The sequence below is a fragment of the Eptatretus burgeri genome, chromosome 2 (genome assembly GCF_056783735.1).
Source record: "Eptatretus burgeri isolate ZD-2024b chromosome 2, Ebu_testis_v1, whole genome shotgun sequence".
In the NCBI taxonomy this organism is placed as follows: Eukaryota; Metazoa; Chordata; class Myxini; order Myxiniformes; family Myxinidae; genus Eptatretus; species Eptatretus burgeri.
Window position 1 is genome coordinate 43,143,918 of NC_140962.1, and position 23,590 is coordinate 43,167,507.

Sequence of the window (23,590 nt, forward strand, 5' to 3'; positions counted from 1 at the left end):
TTTGAAATATCATGCTATATATCGTTTTTGAGCCCTATCTCTCAATGGCAAAGAATCACTTTCAAAATTAAATAATTATTGTATCTAGATTCTGATCTTCACCAAAATCGAATCAATTTGTTGCGGTCACACACCCAACGTGCCCACCAAGCTTTGTCTGAATCCATCAACAACGGTGTGAAATATCATGCTATATATCGTTTTTGGGCCCTATCTTTCAATGGTAAAGAATCACGAAAATAATTCCAGTAGTCGGATCCAGATCTTCACCAAAATCTAATCAGTTCGTCCTTGTCACACACCGAACCCGTCCACAAATTTTCATTGGAATCCATCCACAACTTTTTGAGATATCCTGTACACAAACACACAAACAGAAAGGGGTAAAAACACAACTTCCTTCACCTTCGGTGGTGGAGCTAACAAAGAAAATTAGTACGGACAGACGGACAACCTGAAAACAATGCCTTCCGTAACTTTGGCAGTGGAGGCATTCTTGGTTCTTGACCAAAAAACAAGGCAGACAAGGACCAGGCATACTCATACATTGCATTCATAAGAAAGTCAGAAAGAGGGGGTGGGGAGCAGGATTGAAAAAAAAAATTGTCAAGAAAACAAAATAAAAGCAAAATGAAAAGGATAGTTTTAAAATAAAAATGGAGAGAAGTTGGGGAAGCAGGGTTCAAAAAGTGAATGGTAGATCGAGATGTCAAGACAAGAGTTAAGGGGAGATTCACATGTGGAACATGTAATGTTTGTGGGGTGATGGGGGAATTTCATAGCAAAAGTAGGATTGTAGAGCATTATGGCCCGTGGATGGGGGGAAACATATCGATGTAAATTAAGAAGGGAAATTGTCAGCTTAAGTTAAGACCAATTTCTCCCAGCGTGTGATTGCTCCGTGACCTTTTCCTATGTTTTTGCATTTATTAGACTGGCGATAAAAAGGAAAGACGTCTTTAAAACAACAACCGAGCCAAACATTCCAAGCAGGCAAAAACCCCACCTCCAGGAGTGACGAGCAAATCACACCCCTGGGGTGGATGATGGATGGGCATGATGTCAAAAGGTTCAGGTGAGAGGAGAGTTGTGGAGGTATGCAATTTGAAGCAAAAGGATCTGGCTCGCTGGCTTCCCCTTGACACGGTGAAGAAGGCTGCACGATTCTCGCGTTCGTGCTGAGGAGAGTTTGTTTACGCACTGGAGCAAAACGTTAACCATTGACTGTTTGGCTGTCATTAAGCATGTACGTTTCTGAGGTGGGAAGAAGAGTGTGCCTTGTGGCCTGACCACAGGGCCTCAGAAATAGTCTCGTCGTATAGTCGAGGAGGAAGGTGGGCTATCGTGGTGAGCGGAGCTGGTGCAAGAGAGGAACGGTTGGCATATTCGCTCGTGAAAAGAAGCTGCACAGCAGTTTCTGAGCCCTGGTGTTTTACATCATCACCCGAATTGCCTCGTGTACGTTTCTCGCCGAGAGAGCGGCTTGGCGCCATTTTGCAAGCTTCCCACGCAGGACGACGTGGCTCAATCGTCAAGTTCTAAAAGACTATCTCTGCACAAAGCTAAGTGCCACAATAAAGACAGGGATTTTCTTTTGTTTTATCTTTCCCCTTGTCCATTTTTGTAAGTGTAGAGGTGCCTCGACTTTAGGCTGTAGATTACCTCATGCTTTGATATATTTTCAATATTTTTCGTTTGATTTATTCCTTTTCTGAATACTTGATTTATTTATGTTCATTAAAACCCTATATAAAGATTATGCCTGGTGTTGGCTTAATGGTTAGAGTGGTGGGCTTGGGATCCCAGGATCCTGAGTTCAAATCCCACTTGGCTGTTGAATTAATACCAGGTGGGTTTGACTCTGCCTGTTATCCTTCCAAGGTCGGCAAATGAGTGCCAGCTTGCTGGTATCCTGTGTCGCAGTGGCGACCCGTCCGGGATTGTGTCCAACGGCCAAGGAGACTGCTTACGCAGCACCAACACTCTACATAGAGTATGGTCCCAATGGATGGATGGATATCAAGATTGCTCGCGTCTGTCTCTGCATTGTGGGTTTGAGTATAAACACTTGTCCTCCATCCTGGTGAAAGCATCTGGTACGTGCTTCGCCGCCATCCCGTCCTGCGTGCACCATAATCTCAAAGGATCACGTGTTCGTGCACCATAATCTCTAAGGATCACGTGTTCGCCTCCAAGGGAGAACTGTTCGGCTATCAGCCCAGGTCAGTCTAAACCAGCCCATCCACGAAAATATGTTAAAATGGGGGATTTCTACTATTCCTCATAAATATACAAGAGTTGATGGCACCACACAAAGTAACAGGATGAATTGTCATCTCCTTCAGCATCAACTGGAAATTGCCAAGACAAGCAGTGCTTGAGATTGAAGACAGTTTAAAGTAATTGCTGCATGCCAAACAAAAGCTCACTTATCAATTACAACTTTTCTATTTTCAACGTTCTCTCCAATGAATATACAGTAAACCCTCAAATATCACGGAGGTTAGGTTCCTGGAAAATTCGGTGAGTTTAAAACCGTGATTGTGGAAACCAAGGGCCAATGGGTAGAGGGGGGGTTTGGTTCCTGGAATTCGAGAAAATAGAGGTAGATTGACGGCAGCCAGAAATAAACATATTACAAATGAAATAAACATGTAAATAGACATATAAAGCATATTAACATTGAAATAAACATGGGCACACACAATAAATACGGAATTTTTTTTTTAAAAAACACAAGAGTTTTAAATTTTAAAATTAAATATCTGGAGAGGAAGATTTTTGAAGGAATTTTACACGATTTTCCCCAAAAATTTATTAAGTACGCCATTTTGACACACTTCCGGTCACGTGATCGGCATGACCTCCGCAATTTAGCATCTTTTCCCTGGCCTAATGTTATAACCCAAATTTGGTAGTTTTGTGAATGGTGGGCATGGAGAAGAATATTTATGATGGAATTTACACGATTTTCCCAAAAATTGACGAAGTTCATGCTATCCAATTACAATTATTTGCTAGTCCAAAGTCTGTCATCTTAAACTACTTAATCACGTGACCAGAATGAGCTTTGCCATCTCCGTTACCAGTCAAGACCGGAATGTTTCTGCCAAATTTCAGCTGGATCGTCCCAGCGGTTTGGCCAGAGAAGTTAAAATAGGAGACTGATGGATGGAGCTCGATAACAATACCATATCTGGAATTCCAATTCCTGACAAGACAATAATAAACAAGCCGGTAGGCGACATGGGTGGTCGCTACATAATTGCATACTAGTCATACAGTTTTTGACGGATCGGGCTGAAAATTGACAAAGAGGTTGATTATAGTGTGCATAAAAGCACGGAAGCAGATTTTTGAATGTTTTTTTTTTTTGATTTTTCAAAAATTTCAAAGTCCCGTTGCTCGGCAACGATGGCGTCCATAGCAACGGTGCTCAAAAGCATACAACTAGATCCTGGTATGAACCTACCAGTCAAGTTTCATCAAAATCGGTTGACTCCTCTGGCCTCCAGAGCTGTCATTACATACATACAGACAGATGGAAAACCTGAGAATAGCGGTAGTCCAGCGACCACCCAATACAATAAATGGCCAAAAGTATGTGGCCATAAGTATATAAATGGCCAAAAAAACTCTACCGTCCAACATCTCATTCCAAAATCATGGGCATTAATATGGAGTTGGTCCCACTTTGCTGCGATAACAGCCTCCACTCTTCTGGGAAGGCTTTCCACGAGATGTTGGAACATTGCTGCAGGGATTTGCTTCCATTCAGCCACAAGAGCACGAGTGAGGTCAGGCACTGATGTTGGACGATTAGGTCTGGCTCGCAGTCGGCGTTCCAATTCATCCCAAAGGTGTTCGATGGGGTTGAGGTCAGGGCTCTGTGCGGGCGATTCAAGTTCTTCCACATTGATTTCGACAAACCATTTCTGTATGGACCGCGCTTTGTGCACGGGGCATAGTCATGCTGACACAGGAAAGGGCCTTCCCCAAAATGTTGCCACAAAGTTGGAAGCACAGAATCATCTAGAATGTCACTGCATGCTGCAGCATTAAGATTTCCCTTCACTGGAATCAAGGGGTCTCACCCGAACCATGAAAAACAGCCCCAGACCATTATTCCTTCTCCAGCAATCTTTACAGTTGGCACTATGCATTCGGGCAGGTAGCGTTCTCCTGGCATCCGCCAAACCCAGATTAATCTCTCGGACTGTCAGATGGTGAAGTGTGATTCATCAGTCCAGAGAATGCATTTCCACTGCTCCAGAGTTCAATGGCGGTGAGCTTTTCACCACTCCAGCTGACGCCGAGCATTGCGCATGATGATCTTAGACTTGTGTGCGGCTGGTCGGCCATGGAAACCCATTTCATGAAGCTCTCAATGAACAGTGCTTGTGCTGACGTTGCTTCCAGTCAATTTGGCACTCGGTCGTAAGTGTTGCAACCGACGACAGCCAATTTTGCCGCACTGCGTGCTTCAGCACTCGGTGGACCCGTTCTGTGAGCTTGTGTGGCCTATCACTTCGCAGCTGAGCTGTTGCTCGTCGACATTTCCACTTCACAATAACAGCACTTGCAGTTCACCGTAGCAGCTCAAGCAGAACAGAAATTTGATGAACTGACTTGTTGGAAAGGTGGCATCCTATGACGGTGACATGTTGAAAGTCACTGAGCTCTTCAGTATGGGCCAATCTACTGCCAATGTTTGTCTATGGAGATTGCATGGCTGTGTGATTGATTTTATACACTTGTCAACAATGGGTGTGGCTGAAATAGCCAAATCCACGAATTAAATGGATGGGTTGTCCGCATACTTTTGGCCATGTAGTGTATATATAGTGTACAGTATACAATATCTTTTTATTTATTTTTTATTGGATTTCAACATTCACAGCTGCTGGCTGATTCTGCCAAGCGACAGTACCGTACACAAAAACAAGCGAACATCAGGTTACCAAAAAGCACAAAAAAGTACCTTGTAGCTTCAAGCTATTTTGTGTACATCCCAGGCAAGAGCTACACAGGAGTAAGATCATAGTAACTCTGCATCAACTAACATGTAGTTAATTGTAGTAACATGTGATTAACAACCTTGTGAGACATAATCTGCGGCGATGGTCAACATACCAGTCAGGAGGTGCATGGATGTACTGTATGTATGTCTGTATAAATAAATATATTATTGCGGTTCTCGGAACGGCATACATCCAACATGCAGTGGTCCCAAGACAGTTATTCCATTAATATACGTGTAGATAGTCCCTTCCCTTTTGTCTTGCGGGACAACAGGGGCGTGTGTTACGAGGATCTCATAGCTGGGTTTGCTTACATCATTTCATTTCAAACTTCATTCCTCCTCTTCTTTTCTGTTTATTCCTGAGGTGAATCTGAGCCAAGTGCGGCCTTCGCTGTGAGATGGGTCCTCAGCAAAGGTCAAGCAGGCATTGCACTGAACACCCCTCCGCAAAAGCACACCCAGCACGACGCCCACGCTGCACGGAACACGTACCGAGGAGACAGAAGAAACAGCACCTTAGAAGGGGCGCTCGAACACCACATGAGTATCGACAGCACAGAGATCCCATCCTCAAGCGATCCCTCAATCAAGGCTGATAATAGAAAGGCAACACCATGCAACGTTGTGCACAATACGGGCGGCACATACTTTTAACCCATTTCTGGACTAATTATATCGATCGGGTTTCGCTCCACGCACACGATCGCAGAATCGGGCGAATGCGCACGCTAACCACGTGGCCCACGCAATGTGCTCTAAGGCAGACCAGCGCTTAGATCGTGACACCTTAATGGACACATCTTACTGTCTGTGCATGGGTTCGCCACAATATCGTACCTTCGGTCCTCGCTGGCGACCGCGGATGTTCCCCACGGACGGCGAACGTCTTCTCGCCTCTACGGTCAGCGAAGCTGCGATCGGGCCGTGTGGCGCACACTGAGCAGGCGCATTGACCGGCGCTGGTCAGGTGCCCGAGCAGGCATGCAGTACCGACGCCACTCTCGGCCGTTCATCAGAGCATGGCCTGGGGGTTCTTGCAGGGTGATTCATGGCACGGAGTTCAGTGTGGGCGATTAGTGTCATGTCGTGAGGTCGGAGCGGGATATTTTTGCGGCGTGGGGTCATCTTGCCGGAAATCGAATGTTGCAGTCTCCAGCCATCCCAGCCTGGCCACGTAGGGGGGGGGCAATCAGAGTGCCCAATACGGGTGACGACACAATGCTTCGGGGTGGCCCCCTGCCCGGGGCCTATAAAGGTCTGAGCGGAGCGCGTCTGTGTCTCTCTCTCTCTCCCTCTCAAGCTGGACTTCAACCCCGCCTTCTGTTGTCATCGCCTCGACTCCACCTCCTCCTCCTCCTCCTCTTCTTCTCCGCCCACACGACGCTGACTCCACCCTCCCAACTCAAGCTCCTTCTTCACGCCCACGGTCTTGACGAGAGTTGCCCGAAGCAGGAGACGACACGCCAGCTGTCAGGGTGGGACCACACCACGGAGAATCCCCCCCCCCAAACGTATTGGTGGCGCATTCGGGCAATCAATTATACAAAGGTACTGAGAGACCGTAGCCTCAACTCCTCTCCTGTCTTGCTTCAATTCCTCTTCGTGTGTGTGTGTGTGTGTGTGTGTGTGTGTGTGTGTGTGTGTGTGTGTGTGTGTGTGTGTGTGTGTGTGTGTGTGTGTGTGTGTGTGTGTGTGTGTGTGTGTGTGTGTGTGTGTGTGTGTGTGTGTCTTCTTAAGTAAGACTGCAGAAGATCATAATTATTATTGTTATTATTATTTTAGGATTACGTCTGCTCTGCGTCCGCTTTCATAAGTTGCTTGTTCATTGCCGCACCACACCTTTCTTCCCTATCCCTGCACAACACACCCCAATATACCTATTCCCTGTACCACATACTTTACATATAAATTACATATAATTCAGCTTCAGCGTTTGTTTGCGGTTCGACATGCATGCATTCTGAAACTACTGGAGAGAATGAGTTGAAAGTTAGTGGTTGTGCCCAGGAATTTTTTGGTGGTATAAAGAATAAAAATAAAAAGTATACACAGAGACATAAACATATACACATACACACACCACATCCTGGTGGGGTGTGCTGACACATTGTGCAAGCATATGAACCGTGCATTCCTCATTATCTTGGGTCACTCACCTGCATTCGATTTGTCATTTATTTATTTTCATTTACGGATGCTTTCCGACGGTTCCGTGATTTTCGTGTTTTATTGGCTTTGATGTCCGTCAGCACACAAAATTACCATGCTCCCCCATTGTCTCGGGTCACTCACTTGCATTTGTTTTTCATGCATGGATGTTGTCCGATGATTGTGAATTTTTCTGGTGTACTGGCTTCGATGTTCATAAGCATGCAAAATTTCACCTTTCTACATCACCCAGAAGGTACTGATCTTTAATAGTCAGTGAGTGAGTGAGTGAGTGGTTATAAAAAGTATATATATATATATATATATATATATATATATATATATATATATATATATACATATAAATATATACACATATATATATGGTATATGTATATGTACACACGTCGTGTCCACGCCGTTTAAGACCGACCTGGACAGACAGTCAAATGATTTCCCTTGTAGGCGAACAGCCGAGTTTCCCTGGAGATTACAGCGTGCGTGGAAACGAGGCGGCAAAGCACGGACCAGACGCATTCACCCGGACAGAGGACGAGGGTTTTACTCAAACCCCCAATGAATAGACAGACACAAGCAATCTTTATAAATAGGGTTTAATGAACAGAAAGCAAATGTTTATAATGGAAATAAATCAAAGCATAAATAATAAAAATAAAACGTGAGGTAAACTAAAGCTAATTTTGAGACGCCTTCACACAGATACAGAAACAGACAAGGGGAAAGATAAAATAAAAGAAAATCCCTTCCTTTATTCTGGCACTTCGCTGGGTATCCAGAGATGATATTTGAGGAGCTTGGGGAGTGAACCGCATCCTGCGTAGGAAACCGCACACAAAATGGTGCCAAGCCACTCTCTGGGCAGGAAACGGATGTGGGAATTCACATGGGTGGTCCTTCTTCGTAAAGAGCCCACAAACCTTCGTACGGTTTCTTCTCACGATCGAATGTGTTGAACCTGCTCCTCTCTTACACCAGGTCCGCTCACAACGATGACCCACCTTCCTCCTCGAACACACAACAGGATAACGCCAAGTTCGCCGAGAGACACGCTCCTATTCCTATGTCTCTGTCTCTGTCTCATAAACGTACAACTTTGCAACTCAGCCAAACAGACAACAACTAGCGTCTTGCTCCAGCACACGGGAAAATTAACATCAGCACCAACAATGAGAATCGCGCTGCTATATTTCACCGTCACGTCGAGAAGCCAGAGAACTCTTATGTGTTCTGACCACGGTCTCCTCACACCAACTCCCTGCTCTCTGATCATGTCTCCTCCTCATGTCACACCAACCAATCCCAAGGCTCGGTGCATGGCCTGCCGATTGTTGTTAAAGCATCATCCCTTTTTATAGCCAGCTTTGTAAATGCAAAAATGTAGGACAAAGTCACAGGGGGCAATCACATAATGGCGGGATTAGCCATAAACCCAACCTAATCAACACACCACCCCCTCCCCTAACCCCCGTGCAGTGACACGGAACAATTTTAAGCTGACAGTTTTCCCAACTTAAATTACATCGAGATGTCCCCTGGTCGTTCACGGACCAGGCTACTCCATGCAATCCGACGTTTATTATGAAATTCCTCCATCTACCCCACAAATATATATATATATATATATATATATATATATATATATATATATATATATATATATATATATATATATATATATAGTTACGAATTTGGAATTCGATTGCACACAACATACAGGTTCCTTTAGTCAGCAATGTCGATAAGTGCTTGTTCCCTAGATAGCTCACCTTCCATTGTTTAAATGTTTAGAAATCGATGAGATGCGCTGCGGATCGATTTAATAGTTAGGGAATGAACAATGGAGACGTCCCTCCCCCCTCTTCTGCGAAGAGGAAGAAGAACCCTGCCGTCCCGTGATTCATGATGTCAACAACACCCTCCCACCCGTGGTTGAGCGGGGGGATGGTTCACGAGTCACGCCGGGCGGAGGGGAGGGGGGGGCAGAGAAGGATAAGGACGAGATCCTTTCTTTGTTCTTGAGTAGTAAGCTTTTTGCTTCGGCAGAGAGTAGTCGTTCAGCAGACCTTCGGGTCCTGTTTGGCTTGGGTTAGGGTTGAGGCCTTCGGAAGCTTTTTTGCTTCGGCTGGCTCAGTGAGCTTCGGCTGAGGCTTTTTGCTTTGATGGTTCAGTGAGCTTCGGCTTCTGCTTGGCTCGGTAGGCTTTTTGCTTCGAGCTGCTTTGTTTTGGCAGGAAGTTGAGCCAGTTGCTCGGCTCGAGCTGCGAATGGTGGCTTCTTCTTCTTCTTCTTCTTGGTTCGTGGAGCTCTTTGTTCTCCATTTTGGTTCCTGGCTTGGTGCGACTCATCGGCCTCTTCTTGGAGGTGGTTCCTCGGGGAAGCGACGCATTAACGGGAAGGATCGGCGCCTCGTCTCACCAGCACGTGTTGAGAAGCACGGGAGGATTCGCGGGAGCTCAGGAAGGATCGCGGCTCACGGCGATTGGGTCCAGCTCGCTCTCGCTGGAGCCCGGGTCGGAACAACTTGAAGACCACACGAGGTGGAGAGGTTTGAGATAGGTTCTGGGTTTCAGCTCACCTGTCCTCCGAGCTGGAGCTCGTTATTAAAGGCCTCTGCCACCATTTCTTGGGTGTGTGTGTGCGTACGTGTGTCCGTATAATAAGTAGGAAATTGTTAAGTGCTTTGTGTGCTGTAAGTGTTTGCATCACATTTCGTAAAGTCGGTATAGTTCTGCTCTTACGTGCTTCCCTAGTTCCCCATTATTATTAATAAACACCCCAATTGTTTAATGTTTTCAGCTCGTCGCGTCGATTCTTTCATTGACTGAGCATTTCGTGTGTTGGGAGTTGGAAAGCTGTTGGTTTGCCGTAAAAGGGGGACATTTGGACCGACGGTTCTCATCGATTCAGCCGCTCGGAATCACGCACGGGACAGGCTCGCCTCGGCGGTTTGCTCTGTACGAGTTCTGTCGAGGGTGGAATACCCCGGTAGTTGGATCGCGTGGGTATTTAGGTACATTGAAGATTGGCAATCGACCCTACCCCGCGTGATCTGCCCATTGGTGTATTTCGGTTCTTGTACAAGGACCCGTCGCTCGGACTTATCCGGGCGGCGATCTATATTCCGGCGATCGGTCGGGCCGACTCGACTTGCGGCTGACGCATCGGCACCGTAACAATATACATATATAGTTGCGGTTCTACGAAACCACATGCCTCGAAGGCAATGGCACCCAACATGCAGTGATCCCCAGGCAATTATTTCATTGGTCTTCGTGCAGTTAGACCTTCCCCTCATGTCTTGTGGGTTAACAGGATGAAGTGTGTTGAGTGGGTCTAATTGCTAGGTCTATTAACTATATCTCCATCTTCTTTTCTGATTTCTTTTCCAACCCTTTCCTTTAAACCATGGAACAAATCAAACAAGCGAGCAAGCACACCACGACATGAATAGCAAACACACTACAGAGCCTCCCGTGGGAGAATCAACAAAAGAACACACACACAAAACGGCACACGCATGGCACGCCAATTCATTCAAATCTGCGCGCCAATTTCCAACGGCATCTCACCTTGCTCACCCCTCGCTCATGAAAACTCACCAGCTCGACTACCAACACCTCCCGCACACGGGGAAAATATTCCCACACCTCGTACCTCTGTACCGATATAATTCACCACTCAACAGAGGCATGTAACACAACTCAGGCTGTACTCGAACCACACGATGCGGGGACAAGCAATGGATGTGAATAGCACCAACCGCATCTCACCGGTAATGTCCAGGGTGAGCACGTGGGATTGATTATAACCCTCGTCCAGTCGCCAGAACACGGTAAGACGAGTGGCGAGGAGGGGTCATGGGAAGAGCAATTCAGGAGTTTAGTACGGAGCTCCAGGCCGTGTCACGTCAGATGTGCGAATGAGACCGTTTCTGGCATGGCTAGGGCCGCTGTGGCCCAATAGAGAAGCGGGATTCGGGTCACAGCGCGTCGCTTTGGGTCATCACCACACCCTTCGCCCAGGGCTTATAAAAGGTGGATTGCGGAGCCGCTCACCCTCTTCTTCACCACTTTCTGCTCTGCTCATCTCGGCTCTGAGTTGGCTTCTCCTCGTTGCCTCTTCACTCGCAGTTGGTGTGCGACTGAGACATGCAAATTCCGGAAGACCAGTGTGGAGCGCACATTGCCACAAGCCCCGGCAAAGTGACTAAGCTGGAGTTAATGCACTAACTCTCGAGGTGGGAACACTCAAGCGGAGCATCCCACGAAGGTACACGCTACACTAGCAGTACAGAGCTATGCACAATGAGGTTAGGGATCTTTTTCCTCAAGCATCTTCTCTTTCTCTCTCTCTTTCCACCCCTCGATCTCATCCCCTTTGGATGCACAAAAGAGCATCATTACTGACTCACAATGACAGTTTCCACTGGCACAACACTGCACCTCACCCCCCCTCACTATTTCGCACAACACCACACCTTAAGCCTGTATCTCACTGGGCTGCGACAGCTCGCGACTAGTTGGAGACACCAAATTGCGATAAAACAGCGATAATTTTCACTTGGAATCACACTGAATTTATACTAAAACACATTTGCGTATGTCTCACGAATATCGCACGAATGTCCCACGAACTCCCAGCAAAATTTGGGATGAACTTCGCCTGGAGTTCGCATACATGTCGCACGACATTCGTGGGGCATTCAGGTGATAAAACTGAGATTTTTTTGGCACATGCAACTGTCGCGCGACGGTCGTGCGACCGTCGCGCAAATGTCGTACGACAACTGAGAAATCGGGACATATATATATATATATATATATATATATATATATATATATATATATAAATATATATATATATATATATATATATATATATATATATATATATATATATATATAAATATATATATATATATATATATATATATATATATATATATATATATATATATGAGTAAAGTGAAAGGTTTGCATGGCCATTACTCAGAACAGGAGAGAAAGAGGACAGACAATGCTGGTTTTACAATATGGACTGTTTTTTTTGTCATGTATATATATATATATATATATATATATATATATATATATATATATATATATATATATATATATATATATATATATATATATATATATATATATATGGCCTCTCCCTTCCAGCAATCATATTGTCAGTTGGGAAACGAGTAAGAGAGTACCTGACTGAGTACTACAATGGTGTGGGAGCTGTGCCCTGGCAGAACAGGATGGTGGGATTACAGGAGAATGCTGACCAAGCCTGATTGTTCAAAGTGTTCTGTTACTTGTCAACGTTGCACCCACAAACATTGTATGTGACCAAATTGTTCATCTGCCTTGATTGGGGCTTGTGGGTGTTGTACTGTACTGTACTGGGAGATACTTAGCAGGCAGACACGAAGCGGAGGAACAGTCGAGCCGGGCTGTGTTGCACGAGTGCGAGCGCGGGCGTACTGTGCCCGCGGCTCTCCTTTATTCCGTACGCGGTACACTCACGAGCCGGCCGACTCCAGCATTACTACGACGCCTCAGACGGCGTGCACACCTCATATCCCTCGCCGAACCCCACGGCCACTCCTCCACCATCACGCCCATCATGCATCATCATCATGCCCCTCCCCGTGGGCATGGCTACACCACACTCCTCCCTCCTAAAAGTATGATTATTAAATGATCAGTATTATAAGAAGCATGCAGAACACGAAGGACTTCGTATAATAATCATGGAAATAAAATGAAAATAGCACACCACATCATATAATGTGTCGATGCGAGCGAGTGGAGCAGCAAAGGTCAGGTCTGACCGCGTTACCGATATGAAGCAGCAAAATGAGAAGCACAGCAGCATTATGCAGCAAAAACGCCCCCCCAGGTGGCCCATGCTGACATGACTCTGGCCAAGGTCGTAACGACCTCTCGAGCTAACCTCCTCCAGCCCCATCAAACGCCTCCGGCCCACTCCCCCCAGGCAGACTCGACGTAGATAAACATCCCGAGGCCGGCAGCCCGCTATCTGGAAGTCGTGGCGCCAGCCTTAGACCTTGGCCGGGGGCGCTGAATAGCGCCGCTGGCTGCATGCATTTAATGCGCCAAAACAACTCACGCACCACCATCAGTCGAGACGCCAACGCCCGTCCAAACGGCCTTGAGCGAACACAGCGAGTTGTGCTCGCAATCAGAGGTGGAGGTAACGCAGACCAGGGCACCAGTCTTGGTGCCGAGTCGATCTCCGAGACCCACACGGCCGCTAGACGGGAGCAACTCCACTTAAACCACACTGCAATCATAGGCTCGTTATAAATCATTACGAATAATACTCGAAGCATCGCAAATTCATTTTTCCATACAGCGCGCTTTTTTGATAAAATCCCAGCACATGACAAAGCAATTACCTGCGGCCCGGGACAGTGGACGGCCAACTCAACCTTTTTATTCGCCACCACCGTCCCTGAAGCCCCTACATCACATTGATCATAATCCAATTCCCATTTAATGATCTCCGTCACATCCACTTTTACACGAGAACTGCTGGCATTTATTTCAACAACGTTAAACTGCATCAATAGAGCAAGGAAAAACACATATGCCATGAACAACAGCCCACAACCCGCATCACGAGTCCGCTCCTTGGTTGTCGACTTGATGCTGCGACTCGCGACTCCCTTTAACGCCACGGGCTCACCGCCACCTGTTGAAGCTGCCTGAACCACACCGATGCGCATTGCCTCTCGAACCTTGCCACAGCGCGGGAACTCATCGCGAGCGAAGCGCGGGAACTCATCGCGAGAGCTGATACGGCTCTCGCCGCCCGCCAGAGCCTCGCCCTCGGTACTCGATGAAGGCCTCGAAGAGAGTACCGGCACATCTGGAGGTACGAACCGGAGACCCAGTCCGAGGTGCGCAAGCCAGTCTCGACCCAACAGGGGGGGCCCCTCCCCTCGTACAACGAACACCGAGAGCCGGGCGCGTCGATCTCGGTAGCGCACTGAGACGTCGGCCCTCGCAAGCGGTGCAATCGCCTCACCGGTGTACGTGTATAACGACAAGGCCGTCTTGACCAGGCGAATACCGTGAAGACCACGAGCCGCCCGCTCACCCATGACCGACACCGCAGCCCCGGTATCCACGCAAAACACAGTAGGTTGGCCATTCACTTCGACTTCAACCGTGAAAGGCGTCGTCATCTCCGAACCAACGGAAAACAGACTCAACCGTGGTTGCATCTCCCGCTCTGGTTCGCCGGCATTGTCAGGCCCCGGTTGCAGGCCGATCTCCAGGTCACTGGGGTCCTCTCGCACCTCGTCACCCAAGACCCCAACGGAGGCTCCCGCCATCCGACACACACGCTTCAAATGTCCCACCTTGTGACAATGCAAACACACGGTGTTCTTATACGGGCACATTTGTCGCAGGTGCGGACCCCCACACCCCCAGCAGCCGCGGAAAGTCCCTTCGCTCCAGGCGCGACCGTGCTGCGGTGCCCCTTCGCTCCCGGTGCGATCGTGCTGCGGTGCCCCTCGTCCCGCACCGCCAGGCGCGCGTGCGACCTGCGGCACTTGAGCCACCGCTCGGATTCCGGGCTGCGTGACTCGCGGCACTTGTGCGATTACCGCATTGACTTCGGGATTAGCTGCCATACTCCAGCTGGAGCTACTCATTGCGTCCTGGCCAGCAATGGCACGGACATCCGTGAGCGTCTGTTCGACAGACGAAGCAGTCACGACCGCCGAGTCGAATGTGATGTCGGTTAATCGCAGGATAGCCGCTACCATCTTTGCGTCTCGCAGACCAGAAATAAAACGATCTCTGAGCCTTGTCGGACGCTCCTCTGCCGTGAATTTGCAAGGCACAGCCGAATGCTTCACTCGTGCCACGAAGTCCGCAACGCGCTCCTCGCCACCCTTAGCGAGTTGATCGAACTGGAACCGCGCGAGATGTAACGACTTCTCCGGCGCCAAGTGGGTCTTCATTTTCGTCACGATGTCCTGAAAGGATAGCATATCATCACTGGGTCTATTTGGAGCCACCAAATCACTCAGCAGGCGGTAGTGCTCCGTTGATAGCGAGGCGAGCAAGATCGCCTTGCGTTTCTCTTCATCCTCTACATCATTTGCCCGAAAGTAGCAACCCAACTGTTCAGAAAACAACTCGAACTCATCTCCCCCGAACACGGGTACACGTCCGTGTGCCGTGCCGCGACCTTCCGCCATGTTCCGTGAGACACTTGGTTCCGTAGCTTGGAACCGCCCTTACACACGCCGATCCGCCGATCCTCGTCGCCAACTGTACTATACTGTACTATACGCCAACTGAAGCCGGCCGACTCCAGCATTACTACGACGCCTCAGACGGCGTGCACACCTCATATCCCTCGCCGAACCCCACGGCCACTCCTCCACCATCACGCCCATCATGCATCATCATCATGCCCCTCCCCGTGGGCATGGCGACACCACAGGTGTGACCATATTTTGTGACCTAATTTATGTAAAAATATGTGTGACGTGATTTATGAATGATGGGAAGGTGAAAGGAATGATGGGAAAGTGAAAAGTTTGCATGGCCATTACTCAGAACAGGAGAGAAAGAGGACAGACAATGCTGGTTTTACAATATGGACTGTTTTTTTTGTTTGTTTTTTTTTGTCATATCTGGATTGAACTATTGTGAATCTATCTACATTACATTGCATGTCACATTTGTCGCACCTTCTGACTCACGGAAACGAAATTGAGAAGAGTTTGAGACAGGTTCGAGACAACCGCGACGACTGTCTATTTTGAGATAAAATTTGTCGCACAAATTTTTTGAACATGTTCAAAATTCCAGCGACACCAGAGCGACCTCCTGCGACTCACGCAAGGAAATTGAGAACCACCGCAAACGTTTCCAGACATTTTGGAGAATCCCGTTCGCATTTTGTCGCGAGCTGTCACAGCCCAGTGAGATACAGGCTTTAGACACCAGTATTTCTCCCTCCTTCCTCCCCCTAAGCATACTGGGTTGCGTTGGTCGGCCGACTACACCAGGTATTGCGAGGCCATTAGTTATCTGCTGTCTTTCTTTCTGGCTATCTAATCTTCCGTGTGTGTGCACACGCCTGTCGTAGCACAAGTTAAGATTGTAGAAGTTCGAATGGGACAAGTCTGCTCTGTGTCTGCTTTTGTAAATTGCTCACCTTTTGTCACATCCCACAAATTCCTTGCCATCCCTGCTGTACATACCAATAAACCCCACTCACTGTGCCACATATCTTTCCTCGCTTGAGTGTAAATAAATGCTTGTATAGAAATGTTCCCAGCTCGTTTCCTTCATTGGTCCAGCATGGTTCATATTCTAGCTTAGCCGGGACATTATTTCCCAACGATCTGTTTTCTTAGCCAGTACGTCCTTGGCCAATCCAGTGTGGCTGTAAGTGATCCGGTTTGAACAAGGTTATGGCATATCCCCCGGTGATTAGATCACGTGACTATTAGGTAACCGGTATTTATTAGACGGAGGACCCTAAGTCACGCGGTTGAGTTATTGGCGTTCACGGTTGATTCACGACCCGCCACGTCACGGAGTTATTCGTGTGCGACGGCCTGCGATTCCGGAGTTTGGTAAGAACCAGAGGTATCTTCCCCCCTCGTGGTCTTCTCGCCCTAGACTCCCGGGTCCACAACAATACACACACACACACACACACACACACACACACACACACACACACACACACACACACACACACACACACACACACACACACACACACGTGAGGTGAGCGAAACTGCAGTGATACAGTGGTGAGGTGAAGTAGAACTATAGTGGTATTGCCATAATCAAAATACAATTAGTGGGACTGTAGTGATCTGTAGTTGTATTGTAGTGAAGTGAAGGGTGTTGCCATCGACAATGAATGTCTCATGTGGGAGTAGCATGAACGCACATCATACCTCAGGGCACCAAATGTAAGTGGTATCTCGGTAAAGGAGATCAGATATGCTGATGATTGCGTGATGGCGGCGCTGTGCAAAGCTGACGCAGAAGAGATGCTTGCTCTCCTGGGTGAAATATCAGATGGGTATGGGCTCGTCATCCAACCTGGAAAGATGGAATACATGGTGGCCCGGCCAACAATGGAAGACAACGCTATCACATACCGCTTGATACCAATACCACACACACGTTTTAAGGACCTGGGCGTGTCAATCAACCACTCTCGTTGACAGCAAGGAGGTAAGAACGTGGATAGGTATGGGCAAATTCACCCTTCAGCAGTGTAAATACCTGTGTTCCACCCGTGGCGTCCTTGAGACAAAGGCACAGCTTACTCAGGCACTAATCATGTCAAGAGTACTGTACGGTGCAACTACCTTGTCGTTAAAAGCAACCGACATCAGGAGACTAGAGGGCTTCGACCGAACTGTATGGCTACATCTGCTCAACGTCAAGTGGCATGACTGTTACAAACGAGAGTCCAATGGAGATGATCGGTGATCGATAGTTCCTCAGCAGTACGGATGTGATGGCGTGCAAGGCAGCATGGCTGGGCCATGTGATTCGGCACAGTGGACTGGCAGCAGCTGCGGTGGATGATTTTCCAGAGGGACGCCATCGTTCAGTGGGTCGACCAAAGATGCGTTGGGTTGACAAAATCCAAGAGTAGTGAGGGTGAAAATATCACTGAACTCAAAGCGGCAGCGCTGGAAAGACAGGGTGTTGAAAGCGATGGCAGTTGTTCTGGTGGTGTATGATTGAAAAAGGTGACCACGGGCTTACGCCTATTTCAAATGATGACCATAGTGGAGAACTTTTCCAATATACCACTGTATAATTAGTGCCATACAATTGTTCTGCAGTATAGTATCTTGTGCTTCATCGTTACTATAGCGTAACTACAAAATGTACAGCAGTAATACTATAACATTTAATCTGGAGCTGAAATTCACCAAACTTGGGAGTTATTTATCACAAGGACACAAAGGTGCAAGAGCAGTGTCATTTTGGCCCCACCCCTGGTGCGGGGTCAAGAGGTGATATACAAAAAACAAACAAACAACAAAAAAAAAAAATCATTACAGGCACATTTATAAATGAAACTTTGGATATGCAATCAACAATGCCCCCCCCCCCCCCGCATGTCATGTAATGTTTTTTTTTTATTCCATTGCCCCAGGGGGGGATTTCAGGTCACAGGGGTCAAAACGAGAAAAACAACATGGACAGCTATTACAGCATCTCTGCCAGGAGTTGTCATGAATGTCCAAAATAAAATATTGTAAACAAACACAAAAAAAACATGACAGAATACCATTTTAATCCCACAGAAAGTTGTTAAGTTCCAGAACACAAATGAATCACTGTATTTTCATATGAAGAAATAAAAATCAAGTTTATTCATTACAGGCCCACTGATAAATATGGGGGGGGAGGGGGGTAGGAGTGAGGATCTCTCATAAATGGTCATTACAGGTGACTGCTACCTTGCAAACAAGTTCCTTATTTTGAAACAATGCGCCTCTAATGCCAAACTCCTGGAATAAACATTATCTGGACTCTGCGCTGCTCAGTATCATCTCAAACACTGTAGCCAAAGTTACAAAACAAGCCAAAAGGCAGTATGTGAAGGTGCTACTGGTACTCCTGGAATTATAGCAATCACAACAATATATAGAGACTTCCCTTCCATCAAATGTTTTTTTTTTGTTGTTTGTTTTTGGGGTTTTTTTTTTTTTTAATTGCCTTGTTTGGCGTGTAGTGGCTACAGCGGTAAAGTTATTAGCTGCAGGTTTTCCTGGTTTACAAAAACTCAAGTACATCATGATAAGAAAACCCTTGCCCTTGTATGGTTACGATTACAATGTAACAGTGTGTGCACGCACACACCTGTTGTTTAACAATCAACATAATAAACAGCACTCTTGATAAACAATACCTTTTTCTGAAATAGAAATGCACAACAAAAACAAAAGTGAGATCCATGAAGCGAGTACAAGGATTCTTATTACCTCTGCCTCCGAAGGTGAAGGAGGTTATGTTTTCACCCCTTTCTATCTGCCTGTTTGTTTGTTAATTGCCGGGATCCTTCGGATTTCGGCAATGAAGTTAGTCGGTTGTGTGTGTCTGTGTGTCTGTTTACCCTGGAGCAGCCACACCGTTTCAGCGATCATGACCAAACTGGGTACAGACGTCGGCCATAGTCCAACTCAGATACTTGTCGTTTTTGGTGAGTCTCGGTCAAAGGTCAAGGTCACCGAAATTCTTATGTCCACAATAACGTCTGCTAAAATGGTCGTATCGACTTCCAACCAAATCCAAAATGTGCATCTTCCAATTCTGCATCCAACCATGTCTCATTGAGGTGTCACACCAACACCCTTCTTTGCGGTTGAATGTCGGGGGGGGGGGGGCGGGGTCGGATCAAAAATTTCAAATTGCGATAAAACGCCATTTCAAGTCCGAATGACTTCCAAATTATGATCATGACCAAACTAAGTGCTACAACTCAATAAACAGTAGCACTATCGACTTGTAAGAGCCAAATTGATTTCCAGAGAAAATGGAGATATGACAAAGTTATTCTGGCAATTCCTTGCTCAACGAGCAATTTCATTTGTTTGTTTGTGTGCAGGATATCTAAAAAAAAAAGTTGCAGACAGATTCAGATTAAATTTTGTGGACAGGTTTGGTGTGTGACAAGGACAAACCAATTAGATTTGATGATCTGGATCCAGATGTGGCTACTAGAATTTTTAAAGTGATTCTTCACCATTGAGAGATTGGGGCCAAAAACGATATATCACACAATATCTCAAAAAGTTGTGGACGGATTCGGACGAAACTTGGTGGACAGGTTTGGTGTGTGGCAAGAACAAATTGATTGGATTTTGGTGAAGATCCAAATCCGGATGTGGATACGAGAAATGTTTTTTTTTTTTTAAAGTGAATCTTCACCATTGAGAGATGGGGCCAAAAACGATATAATACTGTTTAGCACGATATTTCAAAAATGTAATGGGCCTGATATGTTCTCATGGATCAGGTATTGCGTGGCGGAGGTATGTGCTCTACCGAGTGCCCTTCTAGTTGGTACAGTGTTTGCACTATACCTATAATAACATGTGATAGTTTCAAAAAGGTGACCTTTGGTTGTGTCTCACGTTTCAACATTGCAAATCATCAAGTGGTATCCCAGAATATAGTTGGACACTTTGCTAAAGGAGCTGAAAGCCCCCCTCCCCATCCCCCTTCCATCATTCTATTTACAAAACATGGAACACGAGGACAATGTTATCCTGAGACAGCATGCAATGCATCAAATGCCAAACCAGGTCATGTCATACAATATGTACGTGCACACACAACGTAAGCTTTATGGCCAATTTTTTTTTTTCCATCACTTACTCTTCTTGCAATTGCATGGATCCAATTCAGCCATGATTTCCATCATTACTTTAACAAAGTCAACTTTTGTTCACCACAGTTGTCAATTTAATTGGCAGGCTGAAGCACTACTTAACTTCCCCTCGTCACAAAGCGGTTGCATTTCATAATCACCCAAAAGCCAAAATGCACCCTTGGTTCGTGTAACATGTAATAATCTGGCAATGTGTGTCAAGCCTCCAGCTGGTGGGACCAAAAAAAGAAAATTACATAACTGGTGATGCCAGTTGGGAACCACAGTTTCAAAGTGTAAATCACCCAAATTAAAGCATTTAAACATGTTACAACAAAGCAAAAATCAATGATTTGAACAAATTCAAACGTTAAATATGGATCCAAGGTTCGTTGTGTTCGACAGCAACGTGCGCCACCGATTGATTTTCACCCTCTTCACCGACCCTGAACAATCCTGATGCGCTCTTACGCTGACGAAAGTTCAATAGTGCTTCAAAGTACAATAACAAGATAAACAATTATTATAAACATCGATTACACAAAGATAAGTTAACCTGTTTGGCACTTGCATGCAGCACGTAGCTCATGACGCTGCGATCACAGATGGTACAGTACAGCACAAACTGATAGGGGGCATGCAATTATGTCCAATGATACACCCCTGTAATTAATCCTCTTCTAAACCAGCAAAGACATCGCATGCAATCATGGAAACTTTGCATGCAATGCCTCAACAATAACCAGAGATAAACATTCCTGCTTGAAAAATTGCAGTCAATGTCCAATGCCACATCAACAATGGGTAATAGTTATGTTAAATTATTTTGTACAATGGTTGCATCGCCATTGAGGAGGCCCTTAATTAACCTCCGCCATCTTCGAAGATGGATGGAGGTTACTGTTTTCACCCCTTTGTTTGTTTGTTTGTGAACAGTATTACGGAAAAACTCCGACGGATTTTGACGAAACTTGGTGGGGGGGGGGGTTAGGTATGGTCCAAGGATCATGCCATTAAATTTTGGACTTGGTCCCCCCCCCCAAAAAAAATTGAGAATTTTTTTTTTGCATTTCTACATGTTTTAAGTGATTTCCAACCCCCCCCCAAAAGAAATTTAGAGAAAAAAAATTTTTGCAACTTTTTTTTTCAACAAAATTTCGATTTTTTTTTTTTTTGCATTTCTACATGTTTTAAGTGATTTCCAAACCCCCCCCACCCCCCACCCAAAAAGAAAATGTTGGAGAAAAGAACTACAACTCTGTCAGCACTGTTGACATCATATTTAATGAATAAGATATAAGGTTCACTTGAGTGACCCAGCAGTATTGGCGGCGGAGGTTTTGCACTCTCCCGAGTGCTTCCCCTCTAGTTTGACCTGTCTTGGATATTCATCAAATGTAATTTCATTCCGTGACAAACAAGGAACGAGAATCTTGCAGATCAATTCTCCTTGTCCAGTGTTACATCCATGATATGGACCCGAGAGAATCCATTAACCAGTCAAATAAACTTGACGTAAGGCGCAGATGTACTTGACCTTGTCTCAACTACCCTTTCGCATATGGTTCAAAGAAAAAAATGTTTTGCCGGGGGGGGGGGCAAAGAAAGCTCCCCCTTGAGCCCGAGAAAGCAAAATAAATAAATAAAATAAAATGTAAAAGATGAAATAACATTTTCAGAGGAATACAGGTCTTATAATGCTTTTTCTCCCAAATACAAGATCAAGGCTCATGGAAGACAGGGATAAAAGAGGGTATGAGAAAACAAAAAAAACAAACAATGAACTGGCAATGGGGCAACAGATGGACACCGAGTAAGGGAATTAATGAACAGGAAAAGATAGGAGAGAGAGAGGAGGAAACACTAATCCGTGAGGAAGACGATTGGGTTAGGAAAAGTTCATGGAGATGACAGAAGAGATTGTGGGGAAGGATGGGGTACAAGATGAGGTGGCACGATACACCTCCTGTTTAAAGCACGCAAGAAGAGTATGGGATTGAACAGCTCCAGGAGGGCAGTTCCACAAAAGTGAGAAGAGGAACAAAAGAGTGGAGGTGAGCGGAGAGTCTGGATCTGGGGAGTTTAACTGCAAGAGCACGTGCATCCTGGAGGGGCTGGGGATGGTCAGAGGATTGAGAAAGCAGAGGGAGCTAGACTGGAGAAGAGGTGGTAAAACAAAATAAATATATAAACAGAGGCCGCCAGCCTGCTTGGAATGCAAGACCAACAGGCCTTGTGCTTCAGCCTCATTGGGGGTGTTTTCAGATACACAGATGAAGGAAAGCACCATAAGTACCACTTGCATTGGGCCGGAAGCGGGCAACAAGGGACTTTACAGGTGTTCACGATGAAAACTGTTTATTGAAATATAAAGTCAGAACAGTGGAAATGTACCGATAATTTTTTGCCAGCAAAATGGACATGAAAGGATAAAGCAATTACATGAGCTCATTGTTCATTATGTGCGTATTTCAAGATCGAGTTGTTGTTTTTAACAACTTCAAAATGACTGCAAAAAACAAATGATACTCCAACATTAAGGGAAAGAGCACCAATCATTTGCAATCAATTTGAAATTGCTTTGTGGACTTAATGTCTTGAAATTGAGTAAAGACAGGAATGGGTTAGGAAAAGGTCTGAAATTAATAAGGTAAAATTCGATTTGGGGAAACAAAAGCAATTAAATAATTACAATTTCCCCCACATTTGGAAGTCATCATTATTGAAGTGACAAATCAGCAGAGAGTCAATGGGATTTGAACCTGGGGTCACATGCTCACGAGTCAAGTGCTCAAAGGAACACGAGACGCCGACAAATTGTTCTAAAATATAGACGATAGTCCATCAAAACGGTACTCTTACAAAGTGCACGTTAAAGAGAGGGATGTATAGGGATCGCAAGGGGGGTGGTAAGTGGGAAGAAGAGTTGGGATAGGTTGATTTGTGGAAAAATAAAAGGAAGACAGAGTTCTGCAAGAGTTGACTCATTGCATTACAAA

The 23,590-nt window shown here is 46.0% G+C and overlaps 1 protein-coding gene across 5 annotated transcripts in view; it reads right to left on the reverse strand.

Moving 5' to 3' along the window:
• LOC147031921 (long-chain-fatty-acid--CoA ligase 4-like) overlaps positions 1–23,590 on the reverse strand; it is a 117,115-nt gene that overhangs the window by 87,616 nt on the left and 5,909 nt on the right. The window contains exon 2 of one of the 5 annotated variants that reach the window (XM_085869134.1): positions 5,336–5,498. The exons of the other annotated variants lie outside the window; for them this stretch is intronic. The gene's annotated coding sequence lies outside the window, so the exon portion shown is untranslated. The remainder of the gene's footprint in view (positions 1–5,335; positions 5,499–23,590) is intronic. 5 annotated transcript variants of the gene reach the window in all.